This window comes from Eumetopias jubatus, unplaced genomic scaffold, assembly GCF_037043125.1.
Source record: "Eumetopias jubatus isolate StellerSeaLion01/CBP00866 unplaced genomic scaffold, mEumJub1_p1.0 scaffold_11, whole genome shotgun sequence".
Lineage (NCBI taxonomy): Eukaryota > Metazoa > Chordata > Mammalia > Carnivora > Otariidae > Eumetopias > Eumetopias jubatus.
In genome coordinates, this window is record NW_028274817.1 from 32,307,026 (window position 1) to 32,329,087 (window position 22,062).

At 45.0% G+C, this 22,062-nt stretch overlaps 1 pseudogene; it reads right to left on the bottom strand.

Annotated features, from left to right (window-relative positions):
- Window positions 1-339: 339 nt before the first annotated feature.
- Window positions 340-2,139, bottom strand: LOC114201413 (SH2 domain-containing protein 3A pseudogene; annotated as a pseudogene).
- Window positions 2,140-22,062: the final 19,923 nt, after the last annotated feature.

Here is a 22,062-nt window from a genome sequence, read left to right on the forward strand (position 1 = left end):
ACAGCAAGAGAGGGAACACAAGCAGGGGGAGTGGCAGAGGGAGAAGCAGGCTTCCCGCCGAGCAGGGAGCCCGATGCGGGGCTCAATCCCAATCACGACTTGAGCGGAAGGCAGACGCCCAACACCTGACCCATACAGGTGCCCCTAGAAGTCACACAGACTTTAAAAAAGCATATGAACTCTGGCTTCTGAGTAAGAGATCTGTAAGTTCTCTTTCCATTAAAAGCCTTATAGTCACCATTTGTAGGATATTTGTGTGGGGTGAGGGGGTGGGATAGGGCATCCAGAGCCTCCGGACACCTGTATCTTCTAGTGTGGGGGAGGAGGCTGTCCCTTACCCTATGATCCATGTACATTTTTAGGGAGCAGGATGGGTTTTTGCAAATCTGCCCCTCCATTTTGTGAGACAGAATGTGGGTTCCCCCGGTGATTGGCTGTGTGAGCAGCTCGGGGCGACTTCTTTGGTGTCAGCCAGGGTTTGCCAAAGCCTGGGTGTCCCAGTGTGAAAAAGGGGGCCTGTGCTTTCAATCATCCGGCTCCAGGCGCTGCGAAAGGATGCTGAGGCTGCGCTGGAACTTCTCAAGAGGTGCAGCCTGTGGCGCCCCCATGCCTCGGCTTCCCCAGAGCACCTCTTTCAGGAGCCTGGCTGCCGCCTCTTGCAACTTGGTGAATGCAGGGCCATCTGACATGCAGGGTGCTGGTTGTGCAGCAGCTGCTCGCTGGTCTCCTCTAGTGGCCCCCAGAGTTCCCCGCTCCCCAGCAGGTGCACCGTGGGTACCACGTGCGGCAGTGCCACCTCACCTGGGTCGCAGGGTCAGCCACCCTCATGGAGCGCCCACATCAGCAGCTTCACTTCCTGCTCGGAGGCCAGCGCAGCCTCTGTGCGTCTCCTTTGGAGCTGGCGCCACGTGCGATCCAACTGGGACCCCTGGGACCTGAGCAGGGCGCCCTTGTCTGCGGCCAGTCCAGGCAGATCCCCTGCTGCCCCTGGCTGCGACACCAGCACCAGCTCCACCATCTACCTCAGGGTGGCCCTGCACTCCTCCAGCGGCAGGGCACAGCCCAGCAAGGCCAGCGCCAGCACCTCGTGTCTCTCCAGAAGTTTCAACCTCAAGCGATGCCCATGAGGAAGTGTGAACAGCTCCAGGCCAGAGGCGACCCCCTTGGCACCCTGCTGAGCCTTGGTTCCCTCCTAGAAGGACTGTAGTCTGGCAGCCCACTAATAATAGGTAGAGGGCAGCTCTCCCAGGATGGTGCTCCAGGAATAGGCTTTTGGCTCCTGGGGGCGGATTCTGGGGGCCCAGCAGGCAAGAGGGCTTGTTAGGGGGTCAGAAAGTGACCGCAGCCTGGGTCTTGCAAACTTTCGGTTCTCTTTCTCCTCTTCCTCATTGACTTCCCACCATGGGGCCTTTGCTTCTGGGCTGCCATGGCCAAGGGGTGTTCCTTGGGCGCTGGGCACTCGGAGCACCAGCTCACAGTTCGTTGGGAGGCATCCACATCATCACGGAGCAACACTGAGGGTGTTCAAGGTGGCTTGGTGGGTGCCTTGGCATAAAGCTGCCCGTCAGAGGCCCTGAGGCTGTTATCAATGGACTCTGGCAGAGCTGGGGTTTTCAGCAATATGGGATCACTACCTGTTCGAGGGAGGGCACATGTGGGCACACCTGAGGCTCCTGGTCCAGCGTGGTCTTCTCTTGACGGCCCCATGTGCTCCAAACCTCTGGGTTGACTGCCACTCCACTTCCTAGCCCTGGGCCACTCTATATGAGGTGGGCTGTCTGGGAGGGAGTTCTCACTAAAGCTGCGTCAAATAGGTCCTTGCTGTATCACAGGCCTGGAGGCCACAGCCCCTATGGCTGGGGACAGTGGATGCTGCCTCGTCACATAGCTGAGAGCCAGGGAGGGCAGGCTTGGGAAGCACTCATCCTCCAGCTGAAAGAGGGCTGTGGGCTGGCCTGGTTGGGGATGCAGGGCCACACGGAGCACCTCGAAGTATAGGGCTGAGCCCTGCCAGCAGCAGATCATGGGGGGGCCCCCATGGGGCCAGGGACAGGAACTAAGAAGTCCCCATCTTGCTGACAGGAGGCCGTGGTACCAGGGTTGGCTGGCAAACTCCTCTCCATCCTGTGGCACCTGCATGGGGCTCTTGGGCATAGAGGGTCCAGGGTTTAAACTCTGTACTTTCAATAGTCCTTAGTCTTCCACATCTGGGCTGGGACCCACTGAGCTGTCAAGAGGCTGCCCTCCCCCACCCCCACCAGCTCCATGCTAAGTGCAGAGTCTGCTTGAGATTCTCTCCTTCTTCCTCTGCCCCTCCCCACCCTCTCTCAAATAAATAAATAAAATCTTTAAAAAATAATATTTTACTAACTAGGCGGTGACAGATGGTAACTCTACTTATGATGGTATGCATATCATAATGTGCATAATTGTCAAATCACTATGTTGTACTTCTGAAACTAATATATGTCAAGTATACTTCAATTAAAAAGTAAAAACAAATTTTAAGTTTAATTTCTATTATTTATTTATTAAAGTTTAAATTTTAGAAAATGATACTCCCTAGGGAGCTATTTATGGTTTTCTTTTTCTCTCCTTTTTTTTTTTTTAAGGTTTTATTTATTTATTTGACAGAGAGAGACACAGCGAGAGAGGGAACACAAGCAGGGGGAGTGGGAGAGGGAGAAGCAGGCCTCCCGCGGAGCAGGGAGCAAGATGCGGGGCTCAATCCCAGGACCCTGGGACCATGACCCGAGCCGAGGGCAGAGGCTTAACGACTGAGCCACCCAGGCGCCCCAGTATAAGTTGTTTTTCTTTATTTAAAAATTCATTAAAATCTTGAAGACAATTTAATTAAGTTACCATTATTTCGATCAGATGTGTTACTTTTATTATCTTCAATCTCAGGTTAGAAAAAATAATTTATTCAATTCATTCCTTTTGACATTACTCATTTTTATGAATGTAAAGGAGTATTTACTTTTAAACTCTGGAATTCAAGTGACATAAAGCATCAACTTGTCTTTAGATGTCATAATGGCTTTTATACCAAGACACTAAAAAAAAAATGTATCCCATGATAATAACTAGATATCACAACTGGAGAGTATAAAGCTTTCTTTTCTTTCTTTTTTTTTTTTAAGATTTTATTTATTTATTTGACAGAGAGAGAGACAATGAGAGAGGGAATACAAGCAGGGGGAATGGGAGAGGGAGAAGCAGGCTTCCCACTGAGCAGAGAGCCTATTGTGGGGCTCGATCCCAGGACCCTGGGATCATGACCTGAGCCGAAGGCAGATGCTTAACCGAACAAGCCACCCCAGGTGCCCCAGGATGAATATTTTTTTAAAAAAGGGATCCTGGGGGGCGCCTGGGTGGCTCAGTTGGTTAAGCGACTGTCTTCGGCTCAGGTCGTGATCCCAGACTCCTGGGATCGAGTCCCACATTGGGCTCCCTGCTCTGTGGGAAGCCTGCTTCTCCCTCAGCTTGTGTTCCCTCTCTTGCTGTCTCTCTCTCTCTCTCTCTCTCTGTCAAATAAATAAATAAAATCTAAAATAAATAAATAAATAAATAAATAAATAAATAAATAAATAAATAAAAAAGGGATCCTGGGAGGCATCTGGCTGGTTCAGTTGGTAGAGCATGCAACTCTTGATCTTGGGGTCATAAGATCAAGCCCCACATTGGGTGTAGAGCTTACCTGAAAAAAAAGGATCTTCATCATCATATGTAGAGGTGGGCATAAGGTCATGCATGCACCTTAAGGAAACATGCCTATGCATACATTGCATGTTATGTAAATGAAGCATGTGTTCCTCCTTGGGTGCAGATTTTAGTATTATAATGATGTAAAGTTTTGTCAGTCGTTCTGATGAGGGAACAGAAGGCAAGCTGAGGACAAAGCAGAAGCTGACACCCCACAACGCGCCCCCCCATGGGATATATGTGACATTCCTCAGGTACTCCTGGCTGCCCTAAAGCTAAGGAAAGGAAAAACAAATAGTTAAACTTATAGAGATCACAATCCTACAAGACATGAGTCTCCCTCAGTTTACCAGTCTTAGCAATTTACAAGAACAAAGCATTTCTATCAATAACCTAGCTTCCAGAAGGAAATGTAGATAATATTAAATGTCCTTATAACCTGCAGCTATTGACAGATACTTGAAGTGGGCAGAATGTAATGTTCCTCCAAGAAGCTCCCAACTATCCTGATGTCAATGGCTTGCTGGAGGGAAAAACAACCTTAACTTGACAATGGCCAGGCCTCCGGTATCCTGTGAATCTTCTTTAACATATGAAAATCCTTTTGAAACCTCCCTTTTCCTCACCTCCCCCAACCCCATAGTATATAATCAGCCACCCCTCACAACCCCGGGGCAGCAACTCTTTCTGCCCACAGGCCCTGTCCCCGTGCTTTAATAAGCCACCATTTTGCACCAAAGACCTCTCAAGAATTCTTTCTTGGTCGTCGGCTCCGGATTCCACCCCACTGAACCTCATCTATATTTCAAAACTTCATCAGTTCTGGAGGTCACTCCATGGTCAATCTGTGCAGGCCAACCCTGGTTCAGTCCAACCCTGTTATTTTAGAGATAAAGACACCTAGCTCAAGTGAGGTTAGCTTTTCGTCTTGCAACACACAGCTAGGAGTTGGCAGAGGAAAACTAGAGATTAGTTTTCTGAGTCACATTATATTGCCAATCAGGGAAACCATGGCAGAGGAAGGTGGTGGTGGGATATTATATTTTTATTTTTTAATTGTCAAGACACACCTAGACACACCTAGAGCATCTTAAAATTTAGAAACTTAGTTAAGAAGTTTAAATTGGAGATAATTCTGCTACCATTTTGAAATACCTACCCTCAAATAAATGGGGGGGGTCGAAGGAAATGTATCTAAAAAATGAAATTGGGCAAACAATCAACTAAACTTGTTGTTTTTCTTATCCCTTATATTTTATTCTGTGGCATTAAAAATTACTTTTCATAATTATATTTGCTGGATCAATTCACAAAGTCCTGATAAGGTTTTCCATGAGCAACAAGCTTCCCATGTTCTCATCTGTTTAAAGCTCTTATTATCTTTGCTTCTTTTCTCTTTCCACTAGGTTGGACACAGTGCCTCTCTTCCCCCACCCCCCAGCCTTTTTTTCTCATTAGGATTGCAGGTTCGTGAGTTCCATTATTAAAGCTCAGACAGAGAGAAGAGATGTAATTGAGGTCCTTCCTAGAGTAGAGCCCAGAAAAATGTGCAATTCCTTTTTTCTTTTGGACCCTCATCTTTCCCATGCAATGAATAAGAATAGTTTGTGGCAGACCCCCTTGTGCTCACACACTCTGATACACAGCTGGTGGATTGTTTAGTGCTCGGCATGTAGCCTGACCTGCACCAACAACCAGAGTTGGGGCCAGGCACATAGCTTCTGCATGCAGAAAATGCACAAAGCTGAGTTTGGAAAGTGAGAAAAAGGATAAAAATGTTTAAGTAGCAAATATTCAAACTCTTTTCAGTCGATCCACTTTATATGTGGAAAATCTTACATTCCCTCTATCTGCTTAAGGACAACTTCCAATGGATTAATCAGGGTATTTTACTGTCTTCCACCTGGAGTAAAAAATGAAACATCACAATAAACCTGTTATCAAATTTTTATTTCTATTTCTTAACAACGCAGGTAGACAAACACACAAATTCGCCTTTGAGCAATTGTTCAAAATGATAATCCAAAAATGTACCTTATGTTCAAACATGGAAAAAGCTCTTTTTGTTTTTTATTAATATAATTCAACTGAATTTGGTTTTACTAATTCAACAAAGAGAAGCAATATTCTTTAGAATATTTTTATTCAGCAAAAGCTTTAACAAAAATAAATTTAGCTGCATTTTTATCAGAAAATCGATTTGGTCAAGACATCCTATTTCCTGAGCATTTTGGTTCAGGCTTCATAAGTTAGTATCTATCCCTGAAGCCACCTTTGAGACATGGTATTTTAAAAATTTCGTTCCCCCAAAATTCAAAGAAAAAATTTTTAATAGGGAAAACATTTTTCAATTCTGCCATATTTTTTTGACTGTGATATCAAATATCTTATGTTTTCTGGATAAAATAATGCATTCTGTAAGAGATCTACACCCCTCATTAACGACTGCTTCATTTTCTGGCCTGAATCCTGTTTGTTGCTCCCCTGCATTCAGATATTCAGATAAATTATCTACTTTCACTGAAGCATTACTAGCTATATACTTAGGCATAATTAAAAACTCTGAAGTTTTCTTAGCAATACATGAGCTCTTTGTTTGTTAAGAACCTTCTGCAAGTGAATAGAACATTTTGTAGTCTCTCTACTATTATACAAAATACCACAGAATAATAATCACAATTATCTTCTTTCTTTCATTAAACATTCCACTGAAAATCTATTCATGTTCAAGTACTTTTGTTAAGCAACATTCACCATTTGTTCTCATTTTTAATACAAAAAGGGTTTGCCATAATTGCAGCCTTGTGTAACCAAACTCATGTTTTTAAAAAGATGCAGCATCTTCTGGATTTCATATTTCAGAACACGGAAATAAGTAAAACATAAAGGAACTGCAATGCCCTTAAAAAATATTACATCAACACCTTCACCTCCAGCTTTTGAATTTAGCTTTAAGGTCCCTTGGGCTTACTGTTTGGTTTTGGTAATAGCCAATGCTTGCTTTTCAGATGTAGCTATTGCTTAACTTTTGTGACTCATTGCTCTGCGGGAGCATGTATAATGCTATTTGTGCACATGCTCTGATAGTACTTCCCAGCTTGTAAATGAGGATACTGTCACTAGAACATAGGAAAATATTAGCAACTCCTCTCACCTGCAAAGACTTCCAACAAGCTTCTCCTTTTCCCTAAAAACTGGTGGATTATTTACAGCTACTGTAGGGGGAGCAAAAATAATTTTTTCTTTACCCTTTTAAGTTCTTGGCAGAAATTTCCTATAATGAAAGACAGATAAAGATGAGAAAAGCAAACAGAACTTTATCAACATGTATACTTCATGTACACATGGATATACCCAGAAAAACTGAATAACTCCTTAAAATGGCTCAAGTCACCACCTTAAATACCACTGTCAGCTAAAGACAAAAGAAAGATGTTGGGGTGGGGGAAACCAGTTATGAGACGTTACCCCAGAAAAAAACCAGTAAACAAAGGTTTATGCAGATTTGAGTGAAAGCCTTCTCCCCTGCTAGATTCTCTTGTGATTTAGTCATTCTTCACTTCCTGATACAGAGAAGAAGACACCCTTGCAAATAGAGATTTCCTTTATAAATGTAAATTTCCCTTACAAAAGGGTAACTTCTACTCTGTTTTTGGAGATTCTCCAGTGTCTGCTTTTTCTCAAAATAATCAGGTCAAAATAATTCTTATGTCAAAAAGAGGCATATTTTGGGGTGATATATTCTGCTACGCTTCACTACCTTAGTTCAGTTTGTGTGGGAGAATGTGGAGTAGTAAGTGGGGGGTTGTGTATGGCTATGAAGGAGCCATCATAACATTTTTGTTTTATGTGACTAAGATGGGAAACCATTTGTAGGGTTTTGAACAGAAGAGTGAGGTGGGGACTTGACTTATGTTTTAAATATGAATCACTCTGGCTGCTGTGTTGAGAAAAGATGGTAGGGGGCAAGAATGGAGGCAGATAATCCAGGTGAGAGATGATGATAATTTGGAACAGCATAGTGCAAAGAGTTTGAATTTGGAATATCTTAAGCAGACCCCACACTGAGCCTGGACCCAGGCTAGGGGCTCAATCTCTGGACCCTGAGATCACTACCTGAGCAGAAACTAAAAGTCAGATGCTTAACAGACTATGCCACCCAGGCACCCCAGAAAAAGACTTTAAATAATTTATTCATTCCTTAATTTCTGTTTTTGGTGTCATTGTTTATATATGTCACTGAGGGGGAGCCTGGCTGGCTCAGTCTGTGGAGCATGTGCTTCTTGGTCTCAGGGTCTTGATCTCATATATATATATATATATATATGTCATTGAGTCTTCTGAAATCAGGATATACCTGGTTTTTCGTAAAGTGTAAGCTCCATTTACTTATTTATTTTTTCTAGCTTTATTGAGGTATGATTGACAAAAATTGTGTGTATTTAAGTTGTACAATGTGATTTTTTAAAAGCTATACAACACGATGATTGAATATACATATACATATGATTACCACAATGATGTTAATTGATACATCCATCACCTCATATGGTTATCTTTTTTTTTTTTGTCTGTATGGTAAGATTACTTATTTAAGATCTATATACTTAACAAATTTCCAGTATACAATGTAATATTGTTAACCACAGTCACCATACTGTACATTAGATCTTGAAATTATTCATATTATAACTGGAAACTTGTACCCTTTGACTAAGAGCTTCCTATATCCCTCAGCATCCAGACTCTGGCAACCACTGTTCTAATCTCTGGTTCTATGAGTTCAATTTTTTAAAATTCCACATATAAGTAAGATCATACAGGATTTGGGGCGCCTGGGTGGCTCAGTTGGTTGGGCGACTGCCTTCGGCTCAGGTCATGATCCTGGAGTCCCTGGATCGAGTCCCGCATCAGGCTCCCTGCTCGGCGGGGAGTCTGCTTCTCCCTCTGACCCTCCCCCCCCATGTGCTTTCTCTGTCTCTCATTCTCTCTCTCTCTCAAAAATAAATAAATAAATAGTCTTTTTTTTTTTTAAGATTTTATTTGTTTATTTGAGAGAGAGCGAGAGAGAGAGAGAGAAACAGCATGAGAGGGGAGAAGGTCAGAGGGAGAAGCAGGCTCCCCACTGAGCTGGGAGCCCGATGTGGGACTCGATCCCGGGACTCCGGGATCATGACCTGAGCCGAAGGCAGTCGCCCAACCAACTGAGCCACCCAGGCGCCCAATAAATAAATAATCTTTAAAAAAAAAAAAAGATCATACAGGATTTGTCTTTCTGTGTCCCTTATTTCACTTAGCATAATGTCCTGCATGTTCATCCATGTTTTCACAAATGTCAGAATTTCCTTTTTTTATGGTTGACATATTATATTTATTTATCTATCTCACATTTTCTTTATGTATTCATCCATTGACAGACATTTAGGTTCTTTCCATGTCTTGGCGATTGTGACTATTTCTTCAGTGAACATGGGTGTGAAGATAGCTAGATGGTGATTTCATTTCCTTTTTAGAAAAAACAAGATGTTTTTATTTATTTATGAGAGAGAGAGCACGAGTGGGGTTTGGGGGATGGGAGGGGCGGAAGGAGAGTGGGAGAATTCTCAAGCAGATTCCCTGCTGAGCTTGGAGCCTGACGTGGGGGCTAACTCCCAGGACCCTAAGATCATGACCTGAGCCAAAACCAAGAGCTGGATGCTCAACTGACTGAGCCACCCAGGTGCCCCTCATTTCCTTTGTATATTAACCCAGACAGGGGATTGCTGGATCATATGGTCGTTCTACTTTTTAGTTTTTGAGGAACGTCCTTACTGCTTTCATAATGGCTGTACCAATGTAAGATACTTTTAATTTCTTCAATACTTTTTGAAAATAAGGAATATTTTTCTTGAATGGGGCTAATAGAAGTCCATTCTCAACAGCAGAGCGTCAGACCGATGAATCACAGACCTGTACCCCTGAAACAAATAATACATTGTATGTTAATAAAAATAATAATAATTTTAAAATTTAGAAAAAACCCAGCAGAGCATGAGTTCAAGATATCATGTTTTACATAAGATGGCACAGAAAGAGTCTAGCTGGCTGCTTAGGCTGTGTCTTACAGCATGTCTATACAGGGTGGGGGAAGAAGGGAGAGTCACAGGACATGACAGAAGCTACTTATCAGGGGCTTGAGAGGTAAGGTTCACAGTGAAATATATGGTAGATAAAAGTCTCTTTTGGTATAAAGGAAGCATAAAGGACTGAATTATCTTAATGGCTAGTGTAATCCAGTTATAATAATCAGATGCATCCTTTGCTTTTATAGGAATAGAACTGTAAAGAAAAATCGAATCCTCCTCTGGCATGGAGAAATGAACAAATTGCTATACTCTGAGTCCCTTACTTTATTACATCTCTTTATCAATCATCAAAACTTTTTTCCATTTCAGTTTTCCTCATGGAAGACCTGTTTACATGGCCTTGATTACAGTTCATTGTTATATTTTATTTTAATTAATTAATTAATTTTTAAAAGATTTTATTTTATTTATTTATTTAACAGAGAGAAAGAGAGAGCACAAGCAAGGGGAGTGGCAGGCTGAGGGAGAAGGAGAAGCAGGCTCCCCACTGAGCAGGGAGCCCGATGCGGGGCTTGATTCCAGGACCCTGGGATCATGGCCTGAGCCGAAGGCAGGCGCCTAACTGACTGAGCCACCCAGGCACCTGTATTTTAATATTTTAAAAAGATTTATTTATTTATATTAGAAAGAGAGAAGGAGCAGGGAGAGGGGCAGAGGGTGAGGGAGAGAGAGAGGGAGAGAAGCATACTCCCCACTGAGGGTGGTGCTCGATGTGGGTCTCTGTCTAATTGGTAAGGAAAATCTGTGTCCTAAGATGGCCCACCGAGCCAGCGAGAGAGTCCCAGTCCTTGCCCCGGGGCTCTTCCGGGTTCTTCTCCCTGTCTAGCTTCGCTCACGTGCCGAAAGTGCCGAGTGTGCAGAAGTTGAAGTGTATAAATTGCCCCCTTTGTTTGTGCTCGGGGCTCAGACCTTTGGAGACCACTCTCCTCTGAGCCACCAGCGTTAAATAAACCTCCTATCTTCCAAGATATCCGAGTGCCGCTTGGTTCTTCCATCGGGTGATCCAGTCCAGGTTCTGTTAACATTTGGTTCCCTGACTGGGAAACCCAACCACACTGGCCCATTGGTGCCACCGGTTTGGGGGCAACGGCGGGGTGGTGATGGAATGAGGCATCGTAACGGAGGAGGGGCGCCCTGCCTCATTTTTGGCAGTCTCCTGCCCTGGTCTCTTCGGGCTGGCCCCGCTCCGCTGTTCCCGCTGGACTCGAGGAGACTTGGCAGGTGAGGACCTGGTCCCGACGTCGGATTCCAGTTAGGCCTGGGGCCCCAGGACCCAGACAGGCACACCCCTACTGGGGTGGAAGGGGAGCCGGATCACTTCCCAGAGACCTCTTAGAGGTATCACAGGTAGGGATTCCCAGGGAGGGAATGTGATAACATCTGGAGTGTGAACGTGTGAGTGAATGTGCAGTCCGACCTGGCTTGCTCAAGAGGACTGATTCTGTGACTCCATGGGCAGGCACCCTTAAGGTCCCCAGAAGCCTACGGAGTCTGAGTGGGCCTGTCTGCGATTCCGTGGTGAATGGCATACAGTCTATGGGGGCATTGGAATAGTTTCCGATTGTAAGTCACAACGCGGAGACCGCTACAGCTAAGCCTCACCTAAGCTCCTTCAGGACATGGCCAGACGGGCATCTGATTGGTCTCCTCATCTCAGGAGGCACTCCCCCCTTTTGTCTGTCTCTGTGCCACCACACACAGGGACATCACCATGGGGTCAGGGCAGAGTAAATCTATGGTTCTAGACGCCATGATCAAAAATTTCAAGAAGGGGTTTTTGGGAGACTATGGAGTGAGGATGAACCCCGGCAAGTTGAGAACCCTATGTGAATTGGAATGGCCCACCTTTGATGTCAAGTGGCCTTCAGAAGGGACATTGGATGTCCCAACGATTCGTCTAGTATGGCAAGTCGTAACAGGAGAACCGGGACACCCTGACCAGTTTCTGTACATTGACTCCTGGCTAAGAATTGCTCAGACCCTTCCCCCCTGGGTGCGATTTGCTTGTAATACGCAGGGACAGGCCAGGGTCTTAGTCGCCTCATCCAAGCGACCTAAAGAAAATCAGCAAAAGCCCCAGTCTCCACAAAACCTAGCCAGAGATCCCAAGGATCCTGCCTCCACTGTACATACTCCAAGACTGTCTACACCTGGCCCTTCAGCTCCAGAAATCCAAACACAATGTACTGCTAGAGCAAAGAGGAAATATTCAGAGATTGATGATAGCCTGCCTTCAGGGGGAGATCCGATTCCCCAGGACAGGCTGTGGAAGCTGAAGAGATAGTAAAACAATATGATATGGAACAGGTGGATGAGATCACTACAAGTACTGCTACGTCAACGAATGGAGCAGCTTACTCAAATCAAGCAGTTCAAGTGAGGCCATCAATAAATAATGGTTTAGAAGAAGCAGAAGAAACAGTTAAGATAATCCTTCCTCTGGCAGTCCTCCAAGGACTACATTGTTGGGCACCATATTTTCTCCTGTCTTACCAAGAGCAGGAGAAAAGCCTAACAAACAGTTATCTCAAGTAAGACAGAAAAGTCAAGTAAATGGAGAAACTGGTAGTTAATCCCTCTTCCACACTCATCGGCCAACCTGGGGAGATGGCCAACAGTTACTCCACACCCTGTTTAACACAGAGGAAAGGAAGAGAATAATGAAAGGTGCATGGCAGTACCTGGAACAGCAGGCACCAGCGAGAGTCATTGACTCTGCTGCCTGGGCTAATAGGGCCACACCTGAAGGGCGTCCAGCATGGGACTTCCCCCCAACTGAGGGACAGGCCCACATCCGCTGATACCAGGAGGCCCTCCTCTGGGGAATCCGGGTAGGAGCTAAGAAACCCATGAACACGACTAAGGTATCCTCGGTCACTCAACAACCAGGGGAGTCCCCCTGGGACTACTACGAAAGATTATGTGAAGCCTACAGGATATACACTCCATTTGACCCCGAGGCACAGGAAAGCCAACAGATGGTAAACACCTCCTTCGTGGCTCAGGCCGCCCCAGACATCAGAAAAAAATGATAGCCTGCCTTCAGAAACTAGAGGGTTTTCCCAGGATGAACATCACCCAACTAATAGAGATTGCCAATAAGGTCTACATGAACAGGGAGGTCGCAGCCAAACGGGAAGCCAACAAAAAGATGAAAAAGAAAGTCAGGCTTCTTGCCGCCGCCCTGAAAGAAAAGGACAACACAAAGATGGGGAGACCCCAACCACTGAAAGGGGGGAAGCCCAGAACCCCCTTGGCAAGGGCTCAATGTGCCTACTGTAAAGAGAAAGGGCATTGGAGAAACGAATGTCCCAACCGGGGAAAGTCTCAAAAGCCCAGCCGCTACAATGAAGAACCCCGAGGGAAGGACCTCATAGGCCTTGCGGGAATGGACTCAGACTGAGGGGGACCGGGCTTTTTCCTCCTTGGCCCCCATGAGCCCACAGTTAGAATGAAGGTGGGGGGCCAACCAGTGACTTTTTTGGTTGATACTGGGCCGAGCACTCTGTTGTCACCTCCCCAGTGGCCCCTTTCAGCAAAAGGATTGCGACCATCCTTGGGGCCCCTGGGACACGGGCAATACAACAGCCCTTTCGCCAGGCTCTCCAGTATGAACTCGGGGGCCACAGGTCCGACATGAATTCCTTTATCTGCCTGATTGCCCAATCCCTCTCCTGGGCCGAGACATACTCTCCAAGCTTTGGGCTCAGATAACCTTTGAGCCCACTGGACACACTAGCCTCTAATTGAACCCAAGGCAAGAGGAGATGGGGTCTCTAATACTAGCAATTACAACACCAAGGGAAAAAGAATGGAGGCTGTTCTGTGCCCAGGCCCAACTGAGCAGCCCACCAGAGTTCAGACTCGCCTTCCCTTCAGTATGGGCTGAAAACAACCCACCTGGACTAGCCCAGAATCGGGCCCCTATCTTTGTTGAACTGATCCCAGGAACCCAACCTCAGAGACAAAGGCAATACCCGCTTCCACAAGAAGCTAAGATCGGCATCCAAGAACATCTGACCAAACTCAAAGAAGCAGGTATTCTAGTCAAGTGCCAGTTGGCCTGGAATACCCCACTCCTGCCAGTCAAGATGCCAGGAGGGGGATACCGACCAGTTCAAGACCTGCGGGCCATCAACAAGGTGACCATCTCTCTGCACCCAGTGGTCTCAAATCCATACACCCTCCTCGGCCAAATCCCAGGGTCGGCCAGATGGTTCACTTGCCTAGATTTGAAGGATGTCTTCTTCTGCCTCCTCTTAGCTCCCCAGAGCCAGCCACTGTTTGTCTTTGAATGGTCTGAACCTGATACAGGGCGCCAGATGCAACTGACTTGGACGCACCTCCCGCAGGGGTTTAAAAACTCACCAACTCTCTTTGGGGAAGTGCTGGCTGCAGACCTTGCCAGCTTCCCAATAGAGGCCACATGATGCACCCTCCTCCAGTATGTGGATGACCTCCTCCTCACCAGTGACACACAAGAAGACTGCACAAAAGGCACCAAGGCCCTCCTAAGGCACAAATCTGTCAACAAGTCCGATACCTTGGTTTTCTCCTCACCCAAGGGAAAAGAGAACTAGGGCCGGAGAGGAAAAGGGTCATCATCTCCCTGCCACAGCCCCAGACAAAAAGGGGCCTATGAGAATTACTGGGGGCTGCAGGATTCTGCTGCATTTGGATCCCTGGGTTCTGGGCAATAGCAAGACCCCTTTATGATCTCTTAGGGGGACCAGATCCAGAATCCCCTTCCTGGACTGAGGAAGCAGAAGCCACTTTCACAGAGATAAAGACCGCCCTGGGGCAGGCTCCAGCCCTGGGCCTACCAGATGTAGAAAAATCCTTCAATCTCTTTGTGCATGAAAAGGAAAAAACAGTGCTCGGGGTACTCACCCAGACTATTGGACCCTGGCAACAGCCAGTTGTTTACCTGTCAAAGAAGCTGGACCCCATGGCAGCAGGATGGCCACCATGCCTCAGGGCACTGGCAGCCACAGTCCTACTCAATAAGGAGGTGGACAAACATACATTGGGGCAAGAACTTAATGTCAAGTTCCCTCATGCAGTTGTGTCCCTCATGAACGTACAGGGACATGGCTTCCTTTCCAACTCTCGGCTAGCACAATACCAAGGGCTCCTCTGTGAAAACCCGTGGGTCACACTTGAAACAGTAAGGACATTAAATCTCTCAACATTCCCCACGGAAGAGGAGGAACCAGACCATGCCTGCTCTGAGGTGACTGATGAAGTCTACGAGAGCCGTCCAGATCTGTGGGATCAAGCCATAAAGAGTCCAGAGCTCATGCTGTCCAGCGATGGCAGCAGTTATCAGCAAGAGGGTGCCCGGAAAGCAGGTTATGCAGTAATCACAACCACTGACGTCCTAGAAGCTAAGGCATTACCAGCTGGATGGTCAGCTCAACGGGCAGAACTATATGCCTTAGTCGGAGCCCTCACCCTCGGTGAAGGCAAGCGAGTCAACATCTATACTGACTCTCGGTATGTCTTTGCTACTGTGCACATACATGGGGCCATCTACAACGAAAGGGGCCTCCTAACTGCCGCAGGAAAAGCTATCAAAAACAAGGAGGAGATACTGAGACTCCTCGAAGCCGTCTGGCTTCCAAAGGAAGCAGCAATCCTGCACTGTAAGGGACACCAGAAAGGAGACAACCCCATAGTGCGGGGAAATCGTCTGGCAGATGAGGCAGCCAAGACCTCAGCCAGTGAGGACATGCACAGAGCCCCTTCCCTCACCATGGCCCTGACACCTCCAGAAGTCCCTCCGCCCAGTTACACTAAAAAGGAAAAGGAATGGGCCATGGCTGAGGGGGCCACCCTGACTGAAAAGGGATGGTAGATGATGCCAGATGGGTGCATCTTTGTTCCAACAGCAACCGGAGAGCATCTGGTCAAGGAGCATCACCAACTCACTCATCTGGGGAAAACTGCGTTAGAGGCCCTTCTCAAGAAGCACACTACATCAGTCAGCTGCCAGCACCGTGCCAAGCAACGAGTGAACGGTGCATAACATGTGCTAAAAATAATGCTTGGTCGGCACCACGGCCCCCACCAGGTGTCCAGAGAGTGGGAGCAACCCCCTTCGAAGATCTAGAGGTAGACTTCACAGATGTGCAGCTGAGCAGGGGGTTCGAGTATCTCCTAGTAATAGTATGCACATGCTCTGGGTGGGTCAAAGCCTTCCCGACCAGGATGGAGCAAACCCGGGAAGTAGCTAAAGTCCTCTTGCGGGAGATCATGCCCCGTTTCGGCCTGCCATTAACAATCCATAGTGACAATGGACCCGCATTTGTGGCAGACATTGTACAGGTCTTGACCAAATCTCTCAACATCACCTGGAGACCCACACCCCTTACCGGCCCCAAAGTTCAGGGAAAGTAGAGAGAATGAATCGCACCCTCAAGGGAACCTTAGCAAAGTTTTGTCAGGAGACTAACCTCCCATGGCCGGATCTGCTACCCCTAGCTCTCCTGTGTGCTCGCTGCACACCTGGGACATCAGGTTTCTCCCCATTTGAATTAATATATGGAGGGCCTGCCCCATGCTTGGGAAGCCTTCCAGGAAACTTGCGTCAGGTTGGAGATAAAGGGATAAAAGAGCAGCTTCAGGCCCTGGGGACCACCGTAAATAAATTACAAAAGTACACCATTGAGAGGGCCCCAATCTCCTTGGATCTCAGGTACACTCCTTCCAGACAGGGGACTCAGTTTGGGTCAGAGATTGGAAGAAAGAAGAAAGCTCATCATTTGGATGAGTAGCCGTGCCAGTGGACAGTCCAGCCAGACTTCACGAACCCACTCCGGCTTCACCTTCGACCAGACCCCACTGACTGATGGACACCTGCTCACCATGGTCACTGGCTCTCATCGGCGTGATTTCCCTCATCTTGGGAGTTGCACTCTACACTATTGCCCCTCTTGACTGGACTTTCCCCCAGAGGCTTCTACCTAAGGTCATAGATCCCACTTTTACTGGCCCTCTGCTATCTACTCCTGAGCACATTGCACCATGGTTTTCCAGTCAGTCCTGGTCTTCTGCTACCTGGTGTGCTGTTAAGTTTATGATTAAGTTCGTGTTCACCCCAAGCCTTGCAGTCAACCCTCAGAGTCAAACAGAATGATGCCCTCTAAACTAGGTGTTTAAAAGGAGCATCAAAGGGGGGAATGATAAGGAAAATCTGTGTCCTAAGATGGCCCACCGAGCCAGCGAGAGAGTCCCAGTCCTTGCCCGGGGGCTCTTCTGGGTTCTTCTCCCTGCCCACCTTCGCTCACGTGCTGCAAGTGCCAAGTATGTGGAAGTAGAAGTGTATAAATTGCCCCTTTTGTTTGTGCTGGGGCTCAGACCTTTGGAGACCACTCTCCTCTGAGCCCGCCGGCGTTAAATAAACCTCCTATCCTCCAAGATCTCCAGGTGCTGCTTGGTTCTTCCATCAGGTGATGCAGTCCAGGTTCCCTAACATAATGACCCTGAGATCATGACCTGAGCTGAAATCAAGATGCTCAACCAACTGAGTCACTCAGGCACCCCTGTTATATTTTAAATCTACACCTTCTTTTAAGTGGGGGGTGCTTCTGGCGTTCCTGGGTGGGTCAGTCGGTTGAGCGGCTCCCTTCGGCTCAGGTCATGATCCTAGGGTCCTGGGATTGAGTCCCGCATCAGGCTCCTTGCTCAGTGGGGAGCCTGTTTCTCCCTCTGCCTGTTGCTCCCCTGGTTGTGCTCTCTCTCTCTGATAGATAAATAAATAAATAAATAAACCTTAAAAAAAATAAAGGGGGTGCTTCTGACTTAAAAAAACACTAGTCTCATCGTCAACATACTCAGAAATCACCTCTTACATGGGTTATTTTCTTGAAAATATTTTCCCAGGTGATTAATTTTTTAAAAAAATATTTTATTTATTTATTTGACACAGAGAGACACAGTGAGAGAGGGAACACAAGTGGGGGAGAGGGAGAAGCAGGCTTCCCGCTGAGCAGGGAGCCCGATGTGGGGCTCGATTCCAGGACCCTGGGACCATGACCTGAGCTGAAGGCAGATGCTTAACGACTGAGCCACCCAGGCGCCCCCCAGGTGATTCATTTTATCCATTTGGTTTTGATCTTTTAATTTTTCCGCTCAAACCATAACATTCCTGACCTTATCTAAAAATTCTGGGAGCCTATAATTTTGTTGACTGAGTACAATTCACATGGAGAGATCTATTTAAAAAATACATATATATATAATGCATTTCAAACCACTAAAAGATTAACATTTTTATATTCTTAATTTTAGCTGAATACATCCCAAGTTTCTGCCAGGTCTTCCCCACATTAAGGTGTAGTCAAAAGCTGTTCTTCTGGGATTAGTCACATCTCACTGCCTTCACCCACTGATTAACAGGCCGAGTAAAGTTCAGTCGCTTTCAAGCAGGCCAATGAAGTATTTCCATGCATTTACCCAATTTCTCAAATTGTAATATGAAACCTGTCAAGGAAGGATTATAAGTGGGAACCGAGACAGATTTCTTTAGTGTCTACCCATTACATTTTTTTTTTTTTTATGACTTATCCATTTACTTGAGAGAGAGAGAACACAAGCAGGGAGGGGAGGAAGGGCAGAGGGAGAGGGAGAAGCAGCCCCCCCACCGAGCAGGGAGCCCGATGCGGGGCTCAATCCCAGGACCCTGGGATCCTGACCTGAGCCCAAGGCAGATACTTAACCAACTGAGCCACTCAGGTGCCCCTCAACCCACTACATTAAATTTTGCCTTACCTCAATTTGGTTAGCTTCTTAATGCTGAAAGGATAACCAAAAATGTTAGAAGTTTTGAAGTTAAAAATACAGCCACTTTAGGGGTGACTGGCTGGTTCAGTCGGTAAAGCATGCAACTCTTGATCTCGGGGTGGTGAGTTCAAGCCCCACCTTGGGCATACAGATCACTTAAAAAAAATAAAAATTTTTAAAAGAATACAGCCACTTTATATTCCTCTAAAATAGCACAAAACAAAAAAGCCAATTGAAGACATCAATAGAAGTTCTCGTATTCATTTATTAACACTTCTTTGATTACAACTTATATATGCAACTTACCTTTTGTGAGACTACTTTAGATTTTCAAATATTCTCATGTTTTTACCTTTTCTATACTATAACCACAAACTATATACTTTGTAATACTTGAAAAATCATACTGCTGTGGATCACAAATTGGCTAGTTTTTACATGTGAATTTCTCTGGTAATACGTTCCTAAAGCTTTTGAATGGTTTAAACTTGTTTTGAAGTTCAGACACTGAACATTGCCTACGTACTGTTGCTGACCCATTATATTTTAATGTACAAGCCTTTAATGATGAATTTCCAAACCACTCTATGGGAGTTACCATGGACACTAAGAGGCACTCCACTGCCAAATCAGATGGATAGGAAAATGGTTTTTTAATACATTTCAGGTATCTGTAGACTTCCAGAACTGGTTCTATCACAAACAAATGGGATTTTGCCTTAATATATCAGAGATTTTCTGACAGCATTTCAGCTACACATTTCTGTCTCATTCTCTTCTGCCCTCTGCCTCAGTCTGTATTTTATCTTTGTGAAAGACTTTACAGTGAAGACACAAGATAATTTCATAAATGTTATTTGGCTTTGACAATAAGGCCCGTGTTCAGGTTTGGACCAGTAGATAAGAAAAAGAGAGATTTGCTTAGTGTGTCTCCTTCACAAGGACATGCACCAAATCTTGGGGAGAATTATTTCTGCCTATAACCTTTCATTTGGTAAGTGTAATCTGCATGCATTCTTGTTGTATTTTTGTGATTGTTGCTAAACATGCCCTAAAACAATGAATTTAAAATCTATTTACCTTCTTGGGAGGATCTCCTTTGATAGGGATTTATTATGTAATTTAGTTGATACACTTATGAAGCCTATTCTACTAGGAAAAGGTTTGATATATTGAGGGAAATATCATTATGCTATTATTTTTACAATAACACGTATTTTGCTTTCTAAAATCTCTTAATTAAATGTTATAGAATGAGTTTGGGGCAAAATAGGGTTGGCTCTCTCCTTCTTACACAATAATTAGACATTTTTATATATCATCAAATATTTCTCAAATATTTCCATAAATTTATATTCACATATTACAATTTTGCTTCTTTAGTAGTGTTCTAAAGCTCATCTATGATGTTGAGTTAACCAAGGTGCTGTCAAAACTTTGTGTTTCCCTCATTCTAGTCATTTAATTATTTTTACCCTCAGACTAAATTTTTTTTCTAAATTTTTATTACTATTAGGCCTACACAAATTTAAATCCATTTCTGTAAACTGCTCTATGTCTCTTTTTAGAGATTAAGCCATTAAATATACATAATTCAGCAAAGTGTTATCCAACATTATTCTTTGTCTTATGATACCAATTACCTTTATTTAGGCCACTTGTTCCGAATCTCACCTATATTGGCAAGACTTTTGTTTGTTTTCATCTCTACAGCAAATGCCCAACAGATACATTAGGAAAATAGGCAGACAGCTGGTAAACAGACCAATTCCCTGCCTCAGGGCTGACAAAGCAATGTGCCAAATCCATCTTTCCCTAGTTTGTTTCACATCATCGCTGTTTCCAAATTTTCTGCTTTTGTTCTATAAGGATTTGAGCACTATCTAGTATATACACAGTAGCTGAAACCAAACCTGTACGTCACCAGTTTTGATATTAAGTGACAGGTTTTTCTTTTCTCTTTTACTAAATTGTGTAGCATGCATTCTTGTTTTTGGTTGGTTCGTGGTCCTCTAATTTTAATTAATTAATTAATTAATTTTTAATTTTATTAAAATTATTTTATTTGATTTGATTAATTAATTTTTAAATTTTATTTATTGAAAATAATAAATTTATTATTGTATTTATTTATTTGAGACAGAGAGAGAGAGCACAAGTGGAAACGGAGAAGCAGACTGAGCCACTCAGGCGCCCCAATTTTATTTATTTTTTAGAGAGGGAGAGAGAAGGGGGGAGGAGTAGAAGAAGAGGGAGAGACCCTTAAGCAGGCTCCACACCCAGGGTAGAGAGGAGGCAAGGCTGAAGACCAATTACAAAAGGTTTCCTTCAGTAGTTCATAAAAAAGACAACATTGCTTAGACCAGTGAAAGGGTATTGAAGATGAAGAAAAATAAATTGTTTGAGAAATAATTATGTTATCATTGATAGGAGTTGGTGATAGATTGGATAAAAGGGTTAAGGAGGGGCAGGAATTGGGACCCTGAGATCAATGACCTGCGCCAAAATCAAAAGTGCAGGCTTAACCAACTGAGCCACCCTGGTGCCCGCTTCCTTTTATTTTTAATTGTATCATGCAACTTCAATTTAAAAGATTATTATTATGGGGATGCTTGGGTGGCTTGGTTGAGCATTGGACTCTTGGTTTCGGCTCAGGTCATGATCTCCTTGGTGGTGGGACTGAGCCCTGCATCGGGCTCCTTGCTTGGTGGGCAGGGATCTGCTTGAAGATTCACTCCCTCCGTCCCTCCCCCCACTCACAGTGTGCAAGCACGCTCTCTCTCATTCTCTCAATAAAATAAACAAATAAGGACACCTGGGTGGCTCAGTCAGTTAAGGTTAAGCATCTGCTTTCAGCTCAGGTCATGATCCCAGGGTCCTGGGATGGAGCCAGGCATCAGGCTCTCAGAGAGAGAGCACAAGCAGGGGAGCGGCAGAGGGAAAGGGAAAAGCAGACTCCTCGCTGAGCAGGGAGTCCAGTGTGGGGCTCTGTCACCAGACCCTGCGATCATGACCTGAGCTAAAGGCAGATGCTCAACCGACTGAGCCACCCAGGCGCCCCAATAAATAAATCTTTAATAAAAGATTGTTATTATGAAGACTGTAAACAATGTATTTCCTAGTATGCTCAATTTTGAATTTTCAGCATTAATCTTAATACAGTAATAGAATTTTAAAAATAAAATTTTTACTAATATTTTTGGTGCGGATGAAATCAATCACGGTTATGGGAAGACAAAGAATGTTGAGTTCCTTACAAAGTGTTGAGGCTACTGGCAATCTCATGCAAAGGAGGATAAAAGCCAGGGTCAGTGGTGTCTAGCCATGACTGTAAGTTATTTTAGACTAGGATGATAAGGTGATGATGCAGAGTCAAGAACAACAAGGCATTGTGATAATAATGACAGCCACTATTCCTAGACCCTCAGTATGTTTCAGGCTTTATGCT